We start from the raw sequence: 19,731 nt of genomic DNA on the forward strand, positions 1-19,731 counted from the left end.
CTTTTATTCTTTTTTCCTTTCTCACCTGCTGAATAACATACTTGGAGTTATCATGGCAAAAGAAGTCAAGAGAGGAGGGTAAATACAAGAATCTGAGGGAATTCATGACAGGTGATGCTACACAGTGCTTCATATTTCCCACAATGGGCAAACGAAAGATCAAATCTCAATCCACTCCTCCCATCAGCACTGGCACAATATGTTTTACTGCCCGGGGTGATAGACAAGATGGCAGCTCATCCCTTCCCCACTCAGATAATAAATTCCATGTACAGAATCCAACCTGACTGGCTCTTAAATTTTTACTCCATCACTGGTTGCCTCCGCTGTACCTCAGGGCAGGTATAAGACTATGTGGCAGCACAGTTCTCTCATCCCCGACTTTGCTGGCCCTTCCCACTCCTCAGCATTTGCTGCCTGAGGCAGTTGCCTCACTCTGCCTCATAGTATGACCAGCCGTGTCCCTTTCTAATGGGTCTCTAGGACACCATCTGTATTATACATTTAAAGCAGCATTGTACTACCTGAATAGTCATGGCTTCCCTCAAAGAATTATGGGAGCTGTAGTTTGTCAAGGCAGCTGAGAGTGGTTAGGGGACCCCTATTCACCTCACGCAGCTACTGTTCCCAGAATTCCCTAGGAAAAGGAATTGACTGTTAACCACAGATGGGGACTTAGTGGGAATTCCTTGCTTAGGTGGATGTACATAGAATTACTACTTCAGAAGGAGTGCTACTAATAAATACTAATGAATAATAATACTCTTATGATAGAAAAGAGACAGTGGGATAGCTGTTTGGGTAAGATGGTGGATATTCTTGGGTGTCTGCCCAGACTGAACAGGAACACATCACAAAAAGAGAAGGATCTCTGAAATCTTATCTGAACCATTCCAGTTATAAGCAAAAGAGTGGGCTATACTATGAGGCTTGCTTCATGCTTTCTTCACACACATTTAAGAAGCTTTTACTACACTCTGACACCTCCCCTACTGGGAGAGCCCCTCCTTGGAAGACTGAGAATGGGACACGCCAACTGTATTAAAAGAGAATTTTAAAAACACTTTCTCTCAAATGTCTCTTCTCCTTGAATCATAACCCTCTCTGCTGAAAGTTGCCTCCAGGGATGTGAGGAAGGGGGTGTTGAACAGCCCTCTGCCTTCCGACACTCCTCTCCCCACCAATTTCCACCCAGGGCCCTTCCTGATCCTGTGGGCCAAGGGGCAAGGCCTGTGTGACTTTCCACCACCTCCCACGGTGATGAACAGCACACCCTGAATACGCTTCTCTTTACACCACTTTGGTCTTCCTTCCCGAGCCGTTTGCAAGATTGGCTCGAGTAGCTGCGAGAGGCTGTTCTCTGGCAAAGACTCTTCCGCCTGCCAGTTCGATTGCACTGGGCTGCGACGAGGAGGACTGAACCCCGTTTTCAATATGCAGAGCAGCGCTGGCCTTGGAATACCATGGGGCATGTCAAATTCACCTTTCCCACTCCTCTCATGCCTTCTGCATTATTCATGCCCCCCGGATCAATCTGAATAGATCTGAGCAATGCATATGCAATCCAGACAGAGCACGGAGCCAGACTTTATAGCTTTAGCTTTCCATTTTTCACTCCCACAATGCAATGTCAACACGGTCTGTGTCAGTGGGCTCAGCTCCCAGTAGGTAGTTCTTAAAAAAAAATATCAAACATCAGATCTGAGCTGTGAGACAAGACAAAGCTATTCATCTCTCCTAGATACACCAGCTTTCTAGTTATCCTGGGCTGAAAAATTTCATAGACTGTGTATGCATCATGCACTTAAAGCACACCCCTCTGAAATAATTCCGGGAACTGTAGTTTGCTAAGGACCTGGGAATTGTAGCTCTGCGAAGAGTTAAAAAACCCCACAGAATTCTTGGGGTGTTTGTGCTTTAAATGTATGGTATATACTCAGTCTTAGGGGACACAGGTGGCTCTGTGGGTTAAAGCCTCAGCGCCTAGGGCTTGCCGATCGAAAGGTCAGCGGTTCGAATCCCTGCGGCGGGGTGCGCTCCCGCTGCTCGGTCCCAGCGCCTGCCAACCTAGCAGTTCGAAAGCACCTCCGGGTGCAAGTAGATAAATAGGGACCGCTTACCAGCGGGAAGGTAAACGGCGTTTCCGTGTGTGGCTCTGGCTCTGGCTAGAGCAGTGATGTCACGCTGGCCACGTGACCCGGAAGTGTCTCCGGACAGCGCTGGCCCCTGGCCTCTTAAGTGAGATGGGCGCACAACTGCAGAGTCTGTCAAGACTGGCCCGTACGGGCAGGGGTACCTTTACCTTTACCTTTATATACTCAGTCTTAGGTACAGTGAGGCAGGCTTGGCACAGGGAGCAAGGAAGTGTACGATTGTGCATGAATATGTGCAAGGGGCACAAACAACAGCAGCACGGTACTAGTAGTCCCCCACCAATATTGTTCTAAGCAAGGCTTTGGATAAGGGGACCTGCAACAAGGCTGGGATATCTGACGTGTCTTTAATATTTCATTAGCTGCTTTCCAAAGGAAATGTTGCTTTTGGTTGTTCTGAAATAAGGCTGCAATCCTCTACCTCCTGAAACCAGAGGGGGCTTACTTCCAAGTAAATGTATACAGAATAGCACGACACAACAATTTTTTGAAGAAGAAAAACACACCAAAGTTCTTTTTGGAGCACTTGGAATGATTGCAACAGCATTCCATGCAGCAGATTAACCAACATAAGTAGAGCCCTGCTGGATGACACCAAAGGCCCACTGAGCCCAGCATCTTGTTCTCACAGTGGCCAAGTGGCTGGCTATGGAAAGGCTGCGAGCAGGGCTTGAGTGTAACAGCACTTCCCCCTGGGCTGTTAATTATAAGAACTACTATTTAGTGCTCACTGGAAGGACAGATCCTGAAGCTGAGGCTCCAATACTTTGGCCACCTCATGAGAAGAGAAGACTCCCGGGAAAAGACCCTGATGTTGGGAAAGATGGAGGGCAAAAGGAGAAGGGGACGACAGAGGACGAGATGGTTGGACAGTGTTCTTGAAGCTACTAACATGAGTTTGACCAAACTGTGGGAGGCAGCGGAAGACAGGAGTGTCTGGCGTGCTCTGGTCCATGGGGTCACGAAAAGTCGGACACGACTAAACAACAACAACTATTTAACTTTAAGAATGGAGGTCTGAATTTGCTTCCCCCCTCTCCCCTCCCTCCCTTTTCCTTTTGTGACATGTCTCTTAGATGGTGAGTCTGTAGGCAGGGACTGTCTTGCTTTATGAATGTCAGTGGTTCTGGGAGCCTTTTTGGCTGAAGAGCAGGGTAAACAAACAAACAAATATTGATCTAAAAAGCTCCCTAGAGACCAACCTCCATAATTTCCCTAGGCATTTTGCTCTTTGCTCTTGCAGGGTCAACATTTGTACATGGTTTCCTTTTTTTAAACAGAGAAAGTTTGTTCAACTTTATCCCAAACTCTTGCTTAACCAAAAGAAAGAATCATTGACTCTGACAAAGGGACAAGAGGTGGGGCAGCTTGCAAGCATTCTTGGAGGACATAGATGATCTGGAATAATAGAATAATAGAATCAGAATGGTGGAATTGGAAGGGACCACAAGAGTTATCTAGTCTAACCCTGTGCAATGAAGGGATCTTAGATCCATTCCAATCTGGGATCAGGCCTGGCCATGGAAGAGTGTCGCCCTTGGTCACCCTGGTGGATGACGTGGATAAGAAAACAACAACCCAAGCTTGAATCCTGACAAGATGGAGGCACTATTAGTGTGTAGCTCCCATGTCTGGCCAGTTGCCTACTCTGGATGGAGTTGCGGTCAGGAGTTCAGCCTACATTCAAGTAGGACCCTGGCAGAGATACATTCCTGACTGGCATGTTCCCTCCCTCCTGGTCGTTCGTTTGGGAGCTTCAAAAGCTTTCTTCTGCCCGAACATCACAGTGACTGATGCCAACAGACATCGGCACATTTAGGGATCCGCAGAGTTTGTGCAGCTCATGTGTGATAGACCTCAGCAACTCAGCATTTTGGCTAATCTACTTTATTTACATATAAATGCACACAGAGCACTGCAACATGGCTCCCTCTCTCTCTAGCAGAAAAAAAGAACAAAGGAAAATAGTCCCACTTCACGGAACACAGTAACACAAACATCCTGTATCCGTCACATCCCACTCTGTGGAGTCAAAATATATAGTGTCATGTGATAGAATTCCTGCTCCATGATTGCAGTCATGGGATTTTTGTCTAACAGTTGCAGCCACCCTGAAGGAGCAGGTTTCACGGTTTGGGGGGGGGGTGCTTCTCGATTGAGCTCTATCACTGGAGGCTGAGGTAGCCTCAGTGGCAAGAAGTGCCTTTTATCAACTGTTGCTGGTTCAACAGCTAGGGCTGTTCCTGAGCCAGGAAAGCCTTGCCACAGTAGTTCACCCACTGGTTACTTCAAGACTGGATTACTGCCATGCACTTTATGTGGGGCTTCCTTCATGCTTAATCTGGAAGCTGCAGCTAGTGCAGAATGCTGCAGCACAATTGCTGACAGGAGTGGGATCTTGTCGGCATACGACACCTGTGCTCAGAGATCTGCACGGGTTGCTGACCTGCTACTGGGCCAAGTTCAAGGTGTTACTATTAGTATACAAAGCCTTAATGACTTGGGAGCATTTTACCTTCATGATCACCTAACCTCACATGTGCCCACTCAAATGCTTTGATCGGCAGAACTGGCACTACTGCAGATGCCACATAACACCCGCCCCACATTTGTAAGGACTCAATTGTTTGGTGGGGCAGCAGCTGCCCTTTGGAACTCCCTGCCTATTGATATCAAACAGGCACCTTCACGGCATAGCTGTCAACTTTTCCCTTTTCTTGCGAGGAATCCTATTCGGAAGAAGGGAATTTTCCTTTAAAAAAGGGGAACATTGACAGCTATGCTTCACTGTATTCTTTTTGGTGCCTGCTAAAAACATTCTTGTTTAGGTAAGCTTATCCAGATGCTTAGAATTGCTGGTGTGAATTTTAATCTGTTTTAGTATTTTAACTTTTTGTATGTTTTAAAGTATTGTGATTTTTTTCTTGGTTTTATTTTTTTATCTTTTTTGTAAACTGCTTTGATTTTTTTACCATCAAGCGGTGTATAAATGTTTACGAAATAAGTAAATAAATAAATAAATAAATAAATAAGCGAGCAAGTGAACGATCCGCACATCCTCTGCCCTTTTCTATTTTGAGCAGCTCCGGCATTGATTCCTTTCACAGCAGGCCTTCATCAGGTGCCATGTTTTGGCTTCCTGTCTGCATCTGAAAAGTGAGCTTATCACTGAATTTCAGCATCTGATATGTTTTCATTCTCTCTCATCATCCCTATTCTCATGACAAGCTGAAAGAGAAGAAAGGGAATGGAGTGAGTTATTTCTCACTCGGGGAGCTCGAGTTTTCATCAAGCTTTGACCTGATTGATTGCAAAAACCTTCCGGTCACTTGTTAAAAGCCCCAGTGAATGTGTGTTGCTTTCCATTCCACTCCCACCCCCAAATGAATTAAAGTTTGTCCTGGCAAAAGCATTAGCTTGCTTCTCTGAAAAAGTCGCAAAGCAGTACTTCCAACTGCATAATGATAGCTGAAATCTAATATTGCACAATTAGGGAAGAGATTTGACTCACCCAGGGAGAGGTTCACTGTTGAGTCGAAAACCATTGCGAGGCCACACCCTAAAAGACTTACATATAGTCTTGATCCAGCCAAAATGATGTGTTAATAATCACAATAATAATTAGTAATTTGGCTTATTAGCTGCTTACTACAAAAGAGTCGCTAAGTGACATATGGAAAATTAAGGACACTTCTAAAGGTAAAGGTAAAGGTAAAGGTAAAGGTAAAGGTAAAGGGACCCCTGACCACTAGGTCCAGTTGTGACCGACTCTGGGGTTGCACCGCTCATCTCGCACTACTGGCTGAGGGAGCCAGCGTACAGCTTCTGGGTCATGTGGCCAGCATGACTAAGCCGCTTCTGGCAAACCAGAGCAGTGTATGGAAATGCCGTTTACCTTCCCGCTGGAGCAGTACCTATTTATCTACTTGCACTTTGATGTGCTTCCGAACTGCTAGGTTGGCAGGAGCAGGGACCGAGCAACGGGAGCTCACCCCGTTGTGGGGATTCGAACCACTGACCTTCTGATCTGCAAGTTCTAGGCTCTGTGGTTTAACCCACAGCGCCATCTGCGTTCCTTAACGACACTTCTAGGCTGTTGCTACTTTGGGGAAGGATTCAGTTATGTACCTACAAATTCAAGTTGTGCAGTTATAGCTGATTTGCAGCTCTTGTGAAACCAACCTGCTTCCCCCAAAGACTGGACTTTTTGCAATAAGGAAAGTGATGTGAAAAGGCACAGGAAAATGTGGGATAACACTTGCACCATCTAACCTCCCTGTAAACAGCGCAAATGCTCAATAAATAGATAATGTTGTTTAAACAACTCCAGATGGATGCTCAATAAATAGGTCATCTGATAGCGCCCCAAGAGCAAAAGGCGTAGCATAAAATCAAAAACAGTACATGACAATAAAGCCATTACAATGACCATAAACAGAAAAAACTATCCCAGAATCGAACTGCCTCTACTAGTGCTTTTTGTGGGATGTTATCACTATTCACAGAAATCCTTCTCCTTTTCACCACTGACTCTACACCAAGCAGCTATTTAGTTGCCATCATGTAGCTTGAGAGATGCCCGTTTAATGTTCTTGCTGGTGTGAATTATAATTCACTGTGGTTGGAAAGGAGAGCAACAAATTCAAATTTTAACAAGCAACTGGAAATAAATATAGAGCTTCCACTGGTGGGTGGGGGAAGGGAGGCGGCATCATGAGTCAGGACCTCTGTGGGCTTCTAAAAGGGTGACTGAAGGGTTAAAGAAAAACCATCCTGAGCATGCGCTAAGAGTGTGTTAAGATCTCTGGGTGGCCTCCCCTCGATGTCCCATTGCCAGCAGAGCTTCATTATGTGGCATTGTGAGAAAGGGGCTTTCTGTTTGGTAGCACCCCAGTTATGGAATGACCTTCCCTCTGAAGTATGGTTTCTTTCATTTTGGTGCCAGCTCAAAACACACTTTATTTACTCAAGCATACAGTGGTACCTCGGATTACATACGCTTCAGGTTACATACGCTTCAGGTTACAGACTCCGCTAACCCAGAAATAGTACCTTGGGTTAAGAATTTTGCCTCAGGATGAGAACAGAAATCGTGCTCTGGCGGCGCAGCGGCAGCAGCGGGAGGCCCCATTAGCTAAAGTGGTGCTTCAGGTTAAGAACAATTTCAGGTTAAGTACGGAGCTCCGGAACGAATTAAGTACTTAACCCGAGGTACCACTGTATATTGTGTTGTTGGTGGTGATAGTCTAAGGTTATTCATACTCTGTAGTTTTATAGATTGGGAGTTATTTGCTGTGTGTCTGCTTCCACAGATGGTGGTGTGGAAGTGAGGCACCTATTATTTATGCAGATCGTTTTGGTGTGCTTGAACCCTGGCCCTGGGATCAGTTTCAGTTAGCTCAGCGTCTGAGGTCTTGAGTTCAGATCCTGACATCTTCAGGTAGGGTTGGGAATAATTCCCTGTCTGAAACCTTGGAGAGTCTGTGATAGTCAGGTTTGACAATATTGAGCTAGATGATGTAGTTGGCTGCTTAGGCCAATCACTCAGACCACCCAAGTGGAGAAAAAGAGACATTAACTTGTAACGAATCTTGGTTGTAATCACAAAAATATTGCAATTTCAGTAAGTCAGAACCAGGACTTATGATTCATATAGGAATTATGACCAGCTAATTTCAAAGTATGTGCCAACCAATTAGAATATTGGGCAACATCACTAAGTGATGTTAAATCAGCTGCTTCTGTGTGCATTGCCTAGAATCCAGTGTCTTGTGTAGGTGATTGCAGGTTTCTGCTTGGCCAGTAGGTGCCACTGTTAATTTGGGAACAAGCCTCTCTCTGGCTCAGCTGTTTAGGACTCTGATTTACTCTTCAAAGCTCTCCTAGCCCTGGAAATTACTGCAGCTGAGACTGGATCCTGGTGCCTTCCAGATCTTGTGGACTGCAGCTCCCATCAGCCCCAGCCAGTGTGGCCAAAGGTCAGGGGTGATGGGAGCTGTAGTCCAAAGGAACTGGAGGGCACCAGGTTGGGCTGAGATAGGAAAACAAACTGAGAGTATCCACTGCTTCTCCTACCCTTTTCCTCCACCCTTGCTCTCACCTTCATCCACTCAGGTGTGCTGTGCAGCAAGAGAGTGCACAGTATGGATGACATTGGGAGTCATTTTGGACTCACAGTTGTCCATGGACGCACAGGTTAATTCTGTGTCCAGGGCAGCTGTCTACCAGCTCCTACCTGCCCACGGACTGTCTCACCAGAGTGGTGCATGCTCTGGTTATCTCCTGCTTGGACTACTGCAATGTGCTCTACGTGGGGCTACCCTTGAAGGTGACCTCGAAACTGCAATTAATCCAGAATGCGGCAGCTGGACTGGTGACTGGGAGTGGCCGCCGGGACCACATAACACCGGTTCTGAGAGATCTGCATTGGCTCCCAGTACGTTTCCGAGCACAATTCAAAGTGTTGGTGCTGACCTTTAAAGCCCTAAACGGCCTTGGCCCTGTATACCTGAAGGAGCGTCTCCACCCCCATCGTTCAGCCTGAACCCTGAGGTCCAGCACCGAGGGCCTTCTGGCGGTTCCCTCATTGCGAGAAGTAAGGTTACAGGGAACCAGGCAGAGGGCCTTCTCGGTAGTGGCGCTTGCCCTGTGGAACGCCCTCCCAGCAGATGTCAAGGCAATAAACAACTATTTTACTTTTAAAAGACAACTGAAGGCAGCCCTCTTTTAGGGAAGTTTTTAATGCCTAATGCTGTATTGTTTTTAATATTCAGTTGGAAGCCACCCAGAGTGGCTGGGGAAACCCAGCCAGATGGGCGGGGTATAAATTATTATTATTATTATTATTATTATTATTATTATTATTATTAACCACAGAGGGAATCTTATCCATGCCAACAGGAATTAGAATATTCAAGGTGTGGCAGCTCCCTTTAACGGTGTGCTGCTTACTTCCGGAAAAGTTAAGATGAGATATAAATGCAATAGACTTATTTTCACCAGCTGAATTGTAAACTGCCTCGTCCCTAGCATGCTACCTATAAAATACCACTAAACCTTATCTCTCTGAACAAATAATAAACGGAAGAAGAACCACTGTGATCACAGTTGAAATGGAACTTGCTTTTTCTGCCTAAAGAGTTTATGGTGTTACTGGGGTATCTATTTAGAAGGCATGGATTTATTTTTTAAAGAAAATCAATTAATAGGTGCAATTAACTGATTAATGGATTGTTAACTAAAAATAGAGCTAGGATTAATCAGAGCTTGCCACCTGGGCTCTCTCACTACTTCAGCTGGGAATCTGCCAGCTCTGGGACTTACTGTTTCCCATTCTCTTCTCGTCTGCTTTGCCACCTGGCAGCAGCTGCTGGAGAGGTCTCCCAGCTTTTAATGGTGGGGCAGACAGATTAGCCTACCAGCCTCAGCCCTGATGGAGCAAAACAGCAGAGGAAGTTCTATTCTAAACAAGCCAAACAGCCATGTTCAGAAGCAGTATGCCAATGATTGCCAGATGCTGAGGGATGAAGATGCTTCCTGCTCTCCTTATGAACTTACTAGAGTTAACTCTTTAAAATGGCTCATGAGAAAATTGAGGGTGGGGGCCTAAAGCCCATCTCCAGCTGAAGAGGGTCCCACAGGACACGTGGGGTTTTGATTTCCCCTCTCAGTTTTCCCAGAGGTAACTCTTTACAACACCCACCTAGCAAAGCAACAGAGATGTTTCTCTGCTAAGGGGCTGCTTTGAAGAGCTGCCTCTGGGGAAATGGGATGGCGATAATGTTCAGTAAGAGAAACAAATGAAAGTGTGTACGTGTGTGTACAGTGGTACCTCTGGTTACATATGCTTCAGGTTACAGACTCTGCTAACCCAGAAATAGTGCTTCAGGATGAGAACAGAAATCGTGCTCCGGCGGTGCAGCGGCAGCAGGAGGCCCCATTAGCTAAAGTGGTGCTTCAGGTTAAGAACAGTTTCAGGTTAAGAATGGACCTCTGGAACGAATTAAGTACTTAACCCAAGGTACCACTGTATTTCCATATATCCCTCCTTCCCTTTGAGTTCTTCATGCCTACCTTTTGGCCAGCAGAGAACTTGATACAGGATAGTGACATCTGTCCAACTTGCAGGACTTGCCAAGTTAGTTCGGAAGACCTGAGATTAGCTGATATAGCAGAGGAGATCCTGAGCTGCATGCTCGAGTTTGCCAACAATGTGAACCAGATTCGTCTTGAGCCACCTGCTATGCATGTGAAATCTGCCACACACATAAAAATCGCATTGCACTGCGCTGGTCCGTGGCCAACAATGTAAACTGGAGTCATCTTGAGCCACCTGCTGTGCGTGTGAAATCTGCCATGCACATAAAAGTTGCATTGCATTGGGTTGGCCAACAATGTGACCTGGAGCCGTCTTGAGCCACCTGTTATGTTTGTGAGATTTGGTTCACACAGAGAGATGTTGTATTGCATTGCACCACCATTTGCTGGAATAGGCACCTATCAGGTATGTATCTAACATAGAATCATAGAATTGTAGAGTTGGAAGGGTCCCCAGGGTCATCTAGTCCAACCCCCTGCATTGCAGGAATAACATGTGTCTGATTAGCATCCTTTTGACTAGACATTTCAGAGTAAAGGCCCTTCAGAAATGCCCTTTAAGTTCTTGCTGGGAGCCTTTTATGCTGGCTTGTTTTAACTCATTATCTGCTCAGATAATGCCTTCTTATCCTTACTGCTCCAGGCTATTCTCAAAGATTCAGACGTGGATTCCCAACTTTATCATTAAGCCTGACAGGAGCAGGTAGGGAGAAAACAACAACAACCCTCTACTCCTCTGAATATCTTAACATATTAAAGTAAAAGTTCTGCTTCACACCTTATGCTATGGTTCCAAAGAACATAAATGCCAGAATCTCAAGTGCTGTCTTAAGAAAGCATCGATCTGGTATTAGTCTAAATGCTTCTCAAATGGACCCTGAGCAATTAAATTCACAAAAGGTCATATCTCTGATCAGCTGGTTCTGCCTGTAAATAATATCATCACTGCCAGTGTGTCGAGCTACAGTTTGGAAATGTGGGTAAACTGGCAATCAAGGCATTGGAACTAATGCATAGCAAGAAGCAGACTGAGGGCCCGAAGAATTCAGGCAAAACTGGAATGGGGTGACAGATTTGGGTGGCAGCCACTGGAGCTCAAACAGGCATTCATGATGGGCTTAACTAAGCATGTGAGAAAGGGAGAGCATGCGTGAATATGCTAGCCCTCCCTCGCCCTTCTAACCACCCTTCTCATGTTCAAGAATGACTATGTGTGATGGGCAAGCCTCCCATAAGAACCTAAGAAGAGCCTGCTGGATCAGGCCAGTGGCCCATCTAGTTTAGCATCCTGTTCTTGCAGTGCTCAACTGTGTCAGGAGCTCGTCCTACCCTAGAGTAGGACCCTGGTGGAGACACATGCCTGACTGGCATGTTCTCTCCCTCCTGGTCGTTCGTTCAGGAGCTTCAAAAGCTTTCTTCAGCCTGAACATCACAACGACTGATGCTAACAGACACTGGCACACTTAGGGTTCCACAGAGTGCTCACAGTTTGCGTGACAGACCTCAGCAACTCAGCATTTTGGCTAATCTACTTTATTTACATATAAACACACACGGAACACTGCAACATGGCTCCCTCTCTCTCAAGCATCAGACAGCAAAGAGAAAAAGAACAAAGGACAATAGTCCCACTTCACGGAACACAGTAACACAAACATCCTGTCTCCGTCACTTCCCACTCTATGGAGTCAAAACATACACAGTCATGTGAAAGAGAACAATCCCATGACAGCAATCACGGAGCAGGAATTCTAACAAACTGGATGCCTATGGGGAGTCTGCAAGCAGGACCTGAGCACTCAGAGGCATTTGGAACCCTGATTTTCCAGAGTTCTAAAACATGCAGGGACCATCACCAAGTGCAGTTGCCCTTGAACGTGCAGAAGACACTGAGGATGGGAACATGGAGTCAGAGCTAGCAAGCTCATGCACGGTTCCTGCTCTCTGCATGCTTAGTTAAAGCCACTGCTTGGCTCAGATGTTGTTGTTGTTGTTTTAAATAAAAGGATTAGGCAAAAGGATATGTTTATGAATGACTATTACTCATGATAAGTCACATGTAAACCAGATGTTTTAGGTTATGCAGTCCATTCCACTGCTCAGTTCAGGAAGTCCCATGTTAGACTTCATGCGAGAGAGGTAATTGTCCAGACATTTCTTCTAATGTTCAACCAAAATCTGCTATGGAATTACTGAGACTAGATCAACAGACTCTTGGTCTAGCCCACTGGCCCCTCAAATTATGCACTAATGCACGCTCACCATTCTCAGGCTGCTGGAACTTTCCCATCATCTGAAGCTAGAACTTTTTTTTTTTACCAGACCAGATACATTGGGCTGGGAATGTTGTATTCTGTGCCCCTGATCTGTTGTGCATTCATCTAGGAAGTGTTTTTCTAAGCAGAGCAATAAGATTTTGTCTTTGTGATCTTGCAATATGATCCACTGGAGCCTCAGTTTATGCAGTTGCAAAACTACAAAAACCATGGTGCAGTGCAAAATGAGCAAGAATGTTCATGCAGAAAAGCATCTGAGGCCAGTAACTTGAAACAAGCAATTGGCAGCACCAAACACATGTCAGAAATGCAACCGAGCTGAAATGTAAAAGGGCAGATGAAATGGGAAACGGATTTAACAATGGAATTCTTCCTGGAGTTTTCCATAGATCTCCATTTTGGAAATAGAAACCTTGGCAAAAAACAAACAAACAAACAAAAAAACAACAACCCCAAACACAAACTATTATGTTTTATGGTTTCTTTCTTTTTTAAAATGGTGACTTTTATAGATTAGTCATTCAGTCATTAGGGGGGGGGGAGTCCTCCCCTCTTGGAACATTTCACAATGTTTTTAAATGAAAAATAGGCTGTAATAATTTCACACTACTTAAGAGACCCCTTTCTTTTGACAAGTAAAAAAAAAATACATTAAGCCATCTTGTATTAATATTTCATGCTCTGCATAATTGCATTGTAGCAATGAGAGTATTACACACTGTATGCAGATTAACTCCAACATCGTATCAGCCACACTGACTTATTATTCCTTTCACAGGGAAACAAATGAAGTTCTTCTGAACATCTTGAAACTGTGTAGCATAGTACCAGAACCCTTTTCTCTCTGGTACGTTGTGTACAGTCAGAGAAGGTCTGCTGTGTGCAAGACAATTGGACACAAACTTCTCTCCACACCTCTAGTATGAAAGTTAATGTCTGTCATTGTCTGTACTTGCCATATTGGGTGCTATTCCATGGAAAATTCTCCTCACATGCTAACAAACTTGGAGATTTATGAAATATCATAGCTCAGTGCAATGATCCTTCTCTGACGCTTTTGCCAGAGTGGAACCTTTTTTTTTTTTGCCTAAGGTAAACATCCCTTTACACATTTTAAATACAATGCTCCCAGTATGTTTCCGAGCACATTTCAAAGTGTTGATGCTGACCTCGGCCCAGTATACCCGAAGGAGTGTCTCCACCCCCATCGTTCAGCCCGGACACTGAGGTCCAGCACTGAGGGCTTTCTGGTGGTTCCCTCCCTGTGAGAAGTGAGGTTACAATGAGTCTCTTCTCAGTAGTGGTGCCCACCGCCCTCCCATCAGATGTCAAGGAAATAAACAACTATTTTACTTTTAGAAGACATCTGAAAGCAGCCCTGTTTAGGGAACTTTTTAATGTTTGCCATTTTATTGTGCTTTTAATATTTTGTTGGGAGCTACCCAGAGTGGCTGGGGAAACCCAACCAGTGGGCGGGGTATAAATAATAAATTATTATTATTACGACATTTATTTAATGCATTTGGACACAGCATTTTATGTAAATTAAACCTACAACTTTAACAGGTGGGGCAGAACCTGATTTGCCCTAATGGATTTGCCTCCACTGGTTGCCCCTCACTATAGGATTCCAGATCCATGATTGTGATTTGAAGCAGGGAAATGATGTCAAACCTCTGATATGGAAATATGTGTGTCATATAGAGTTAGCCCTTTAGGATGCTGATTTCTGAACCACATAATGGTGCCCTGGATATATGAGAGAGAAGACAGAGGGGTAAGGCCTGGGGCAGTGAAAGGGATATGAACATACCCGTCTTCTTCCCTGAGGCCATCTATGAATGCTGCTTCCTTGTAAAAGTTTATTGCTTGCTTCTTGCTTCATGGGCTCCCTTCCAAGTTTTACTGAGCTGGACCTGAAGCCAATACTTCTGTGCATATAATCTCCATCTTTCCCAAACTACAAAACAATAGATTCCTTTAGGAGCCACTTTGGGCATGGACATGTTCAAGGTAGGGAAATGTTAACATTTCCAGTGGTAATTAAGGAAATTTAAGTGTAATTAATTATGCTGAACGAGGGAGAAGTTTCTGTTGAGAACACCTGCACCATATTTAATCATTTGAATGAGTGTTTTTGTAGATTTCTTTAGTGCTGATATAAAAAAAACCTCACCACACAGCACTCCACCTGGAGAACTCAGAAACTTTAATGTCTTTTTAATTGCCCGCTTGTTAACATGTATGCCGACATGTTGTTTAACATTGATACAAGTGTTGTGAAATACGGTAGGTTCCGCAAATGCTGTTTCCACATAAGCAGTGTGGGGTTAGATCAAACTCTCAGAGTGATGCTGGGATAAATCTGGTATAAATCAGCAGCAGCCAGTTGGTTTATTCTGGATTTATACCAGCAGAATAAAAAGCAGATGCTCCTCTCTATGGGAGGAAAGTATTTGTGAGGATGAGACACATTTATCACAACAGTTTGGGAAGTGGGCTGACGTCCCATTCCTAATACTTGTTGGGCCAGCAAACATTTCCTGACAATGGGAACATACCATCTACGGTGCCAACACCTTGTCTCAAAGTAGAATGGGTTTTCCCAGAAAATCTTGTACTTGCCTGAGGAATGTGTAGTTATTATGTAGTTGCTGAGCATAAACCAGACAACAGGACAACCCTCGCAGGAACATGTGAACGTAGGAAGCTGCCTTATACTGAATCTGTTTATTGAGCATTCATCCTGGTTTGTTTGCAGGAAGGCTGGATAACATTGCTGTCAAAGCAATTGCTCTCCCACATTCCAGTCTGTTTCCCTATTACTTTCCTTAGTCAGATCTTTTGGAGAAGCGGATCTGTATATGCAACCTGTATATGCCATTGAATCTCACCACAAAATAGCAACAGTCTAGAAGTGTCCTGAGTCATACCAAGTGGTCCATCTAGCTCTGTACAGCAGTAAGTAGCTCTCTGGGGCTTCAGAAAGGAGTCTCTCACAGCCCTTTCTGGGGATTATAGGGACGGAAGCCTAGGGTCTTCTGCATGCCAGGGAGAAGCCATACCACTGAGCTACAGTCCTGTTCTCCCTTTCAGTTTGCCCCTCAGCAAATGGTACTCAGTGACAGACTCAGTGGTGCATTTAGCTGGGTGGCCACCTTCACATTGCCAAAAAATCATCTATACATTTCTCAGTCTGTTGCCTAGGGACTAAGGAGAAGGAAAACTCTGATCCTAAACCTCCAATGCCTTGCATAAATACTCATTCATGAGAAAGGCCTTGGGAGTAAGCTCTGAGGGAAAAGCCGTATTCGCTGCCTTATGGGCCATCTTTGGGAGAAGAAAAGGCTAAGGAGCAAACCATACACAAATCTGCAGTGGTGTCCCTAAGGCGGTTGGATGGTGCCTTGTATGTCTCCTTCTGGCAACTCCTGCAGCCAAGCTGGTGACAAACGTATGGCTCTGTTTTCCTTTGGACCACATCAGTGAGACTGAGATAGGGGTCTTGTTGTCTGGGCAGTCCAGGATCTCCATACACATTGCCCAGGCTTGTGCCCCAGAGAGGTGACTTTGATGCTGCGAATGCAGCAAAAAATAAAATAACATAAATCTGCAGCCACAGCAGGCACTGTGATTCCCCAGTGGTTTGACTTCACCCCTGGAGGAGCACTCCATTGTCTCTCGAGAAAGATGGATGCCAACAATAGCCTGGGGGCTAAGTGTTGATGTGCAGCTTCAGGAGTTTGTGCTTTTCATTCTGATGGTTTTTTATATTTAAACTGGACTTTATAATACGACACATTTCTGTGTAGGAAGACATACTTCAAATGGTCTTACAGTGCCCCACCCCAAAATAGTAAAGTGTATTATTTCACTTACTTTAAAATGTAGTGAGCCAGCCCTGTTGCATTGGGGGGTCTTTCTGCTCGTTCTGCTAATAGGGACCCTGCACCTCTGCCCCAAAGTCCAGTCCTAATGGCACCTCTGGACAAAAAGCTATCACAGCTAAGGACAGTTGATAATCCCTATAATCCACCTCAAATCTGCCTTGTCCTCTTTTAAATCTATCTGATCCTGTGGCCATCATTACATCTTGCAGCAGAAAACACCATGAAGTTATCCTCTTCTGTGAAGAAGTACTTGCTTTGGTCTTTCCTGAATCTGTTGCCAATCAATTTCATGGGGCGAACGAAACTTGAGCTCTTGTATTATGAGAGAGGAAGAAAAGTCTCTCTCTATTCACTTTCTCCACATCATCCAAAGTGTCAAAAAACCTCTATAATGTCCCTTCTTTTCCCCCTCCCCCAGGAAAAAACTCCTGGCTTTCCTCAAAGAAAAAATGCCCAACTGCTTGGTCATTTTGGGTGCCCTTTTCTGCATCTTTCCCAGCTCTAGCATATCCTGTCTATTTAGCATATCAGCTGATTGGCAGGTCTCGTGAAGTCCAAACACTCCCCAGGAACAATCTGGAGTGGTTGCAGAGGGCTGTGCAAGGGGCTCCACACAACCCAACAATTAGCTGATTATCAGGTCTTGCAAAGCCTGCTGCAAAATATTCCAGAAGAACCAACAATCGTCTGATCATTGGGTCTTCTTATCCCTTTTGGTATGCTATGCCCTTTCAGCTGAGCCATACCTCATATCATAGGGATATGGCTTGGATGAATGCTCATCATCATACAACTTACCTGCAAACATGAATGTGTCATTGTTGTTGCTATTTCTATTAATCACTTCCCAGGAGTCATCCCAAAGTGATTTGCAATATCTAATCTAACCTCTGTATAAGTGGTTTTCAAGGATATCACCATAGTCCAATTGAAATGCATATAGGAGGACCATGACCAAGTCTGCCTGTAACAGGAAGAGGCACAACCTTTTGTAGCCTTTCCTAATCTGTGCTGTACAGCCTACCTGTATCCCTAGAATAGTTTATTTAAAAGCCAGCCAAACTCCCAAGCATCCTTCAGCATCTCCCAAGAGATGATAAAAGATTGAGTGTACACTAATTAAGGAGCACTGCTCACCTTTACTTAAAGTTGGAAACCATAGCACATGAAGCTATGAAAAAACAGGTGGGAAAAGGCTGCAGCTTAGTGGTAGAACATCTACTTTGTGTGCAAAAGGTCCCAGATTCAATCCCTAGCATCTTCACATAAGGCTGGGAAACAGAACCTCTCTAAAACCCCAGAAAGCTGCTACCAGTCAATGTAAGCAAAAGAAAAGCAAAAACATGAGATTCATTAAGCTTTTGCATCCCTGTTAAGGTCAATGAGTTCTAAGATCACTTTCGTCTTGTGCAGGATGGAGAGCAGTGCCATCAGTTGCCTTATTTTCCCCACCCAGAAGGAATCTGTGATCATTCCAACCACACACAGATTTCAGCTGTTCAGTCTTTGACACAGACCCTCTCCATCAGGGATGGGGACCCTGTGGCTCTCAAGATGTTGCTGGGCTACCAACTCCCATCAACCCCAGCCAGCATGGCCAAAGGTCAGGGATGACGTGAGTCACCATAATACAAGAACATCTGGAAGGCCACAGCTTTCCCTACCCCTGCTCTGAAGCTAGTACAGCAGTAGTTGACCTCTGGACAGCACCACTTCAGATAGTTGTGGGGGTGGGGACTCATATATTTTTGAATGATTTCCCATTTCAAAAATTCCCTCCACTTACACTAAACACACACACCTAGGAAAAGGTCTTGGTTTACTTCTTTCTGATGTGCTAGTTGTTCACATTCAATTAATTTTTTAACATTAATATGTTTTTAAATTAAAAAAAAAAACCCCACCCCTTCTGACTGCACTGTGAAGTGGCAAAATCTAGAACTCCACCAGCTCCAACTACCACCTCATTCTGCACAATTTCCTTAAAAAATTGTGGGGGTCACTGCTGTTGCTTGATACCATGTTGGAATCTTTTACAGTTATTGATGTTCTCCTCACTGATGGCCTAAGGCCAGCACTGGCTTCCTTGATAAGCTATTTTTCCTTCCTGGCATTAAGTGTTTTGCTTCACCGATTAGCTATTTAATTGAGAGCCAGGTGTCTTAAAGCTCCCAGAGGCCACAGTCTTAGTGATGAACTGTCAGAGAAGAAGACAAGAAACCCGACTTCTCTCTCTTTGCGGAAGCCTCTCATTATTTCAGTGCATAGACAACACACGGCCCAGCTGTTACTTCGTTCTTATCACGGTTGTTCACAAATGGGAAACATGATTTTTCATCCTGTACCTGAGCTTGACATGGTAATGAGTTTTAAACAATTCAGGTAATTAATTGACCAAAAAGAATGTGCAAGGTCTAGAACATGGAGTCGCTACATTCATTCTTTCCATAGATCCTGCTCCAAACAGACACTGTACTACTGAAAGGGAAAACTAGGGCTAGGCATTTAAAGATGGCTCCTAGAATCTAGAATAGAAGAAGCATCAATTGACTTTGAAGAAGGCTATCCATGGAGACAAGCAAAAGTCATAAGGAGTTGAGTAATCCAGCAGTTTCCAAGGAGCACATTGTGAACAGCAGGACACCCTGAAACATGACAAGTGCTAAATAAATATCATTGTATTGCTGTAATAAGTTCCTGAACACCTAAGATTACTGTGAAAGACATCCAGGTTAGTAGCAGCAGGTGACAGGTGGAGCAGGGCAGGAAACGGCATTCACCTAATGACAGACGAGTCAGTCGTGTTGCTGCTGCTTACCAAGATGTGGAGGTCTGAGACAGTGGCAAGGTCAGTGTGGTGCAAACACATTGGTGGAGCCAATTCAGTGCTCATGACAGTGTGTTTGCACCACACTGGCCTTGCCACCCCTTCACTCCTTCCCCTATACCTCCTCATGAGCAGGAGCAATGTGATCAGCCAGAGGTCAGGTGAGTGCCCCTCCCCCACTGTCTGATACTGCAGACCAGGGCACCTTGCAGAATACACCATCTCTCTCTCCCCCCTCTCTCTTTCTCTCTCCATCCCTGTATCTCCAGGTATAGGGTGGTATATAAATTCAATAGCAATAAAAAATTAGAAGGATAGGGTCAGCTCACTGCATTCACACGTGGACACCCAGCCAGTCAACTACAGAGCTGCAAAAGTATTTTTATATCTTTATATGCTGAATGCCTTTGGAGGAGTAGGAGACTGTCATGACACCTGTGCTCCACATGTTTAGTTGAAGGTCATGGTGTTTCAAACCATGATTTAAA

The 19,731-nt window shown here is 44.7% G+C and overlaps 1 protein-coding gene across 4 annotated transcripts in view; it reads right to left on the reverse strand.

Moving 5' to 3' along the window:
* The window catches only part of RALY (RALY heterogeneous nuclear ribonucleoprotein), a 218,641-nt gene that overhangs the window by 35,215 nt on the left and 163,695 nt on the right, over positions 1 to 19,731 (reverse strand). The gene's annotated exons all lie outside the window — the stretch shown is intronic.

This window comes from Podarcis cretensis (genome assembly GCF_951804945.1).
Source record: "Podarcis cretensis genome assembly, chromosome: 6".
Classification (NCBI taxonomy): Eukaryota; Metazoa; Chordata; class Lepidosauria; order Squamata; family Lacertidae; genus Podarcis; species Podarcis cretensis.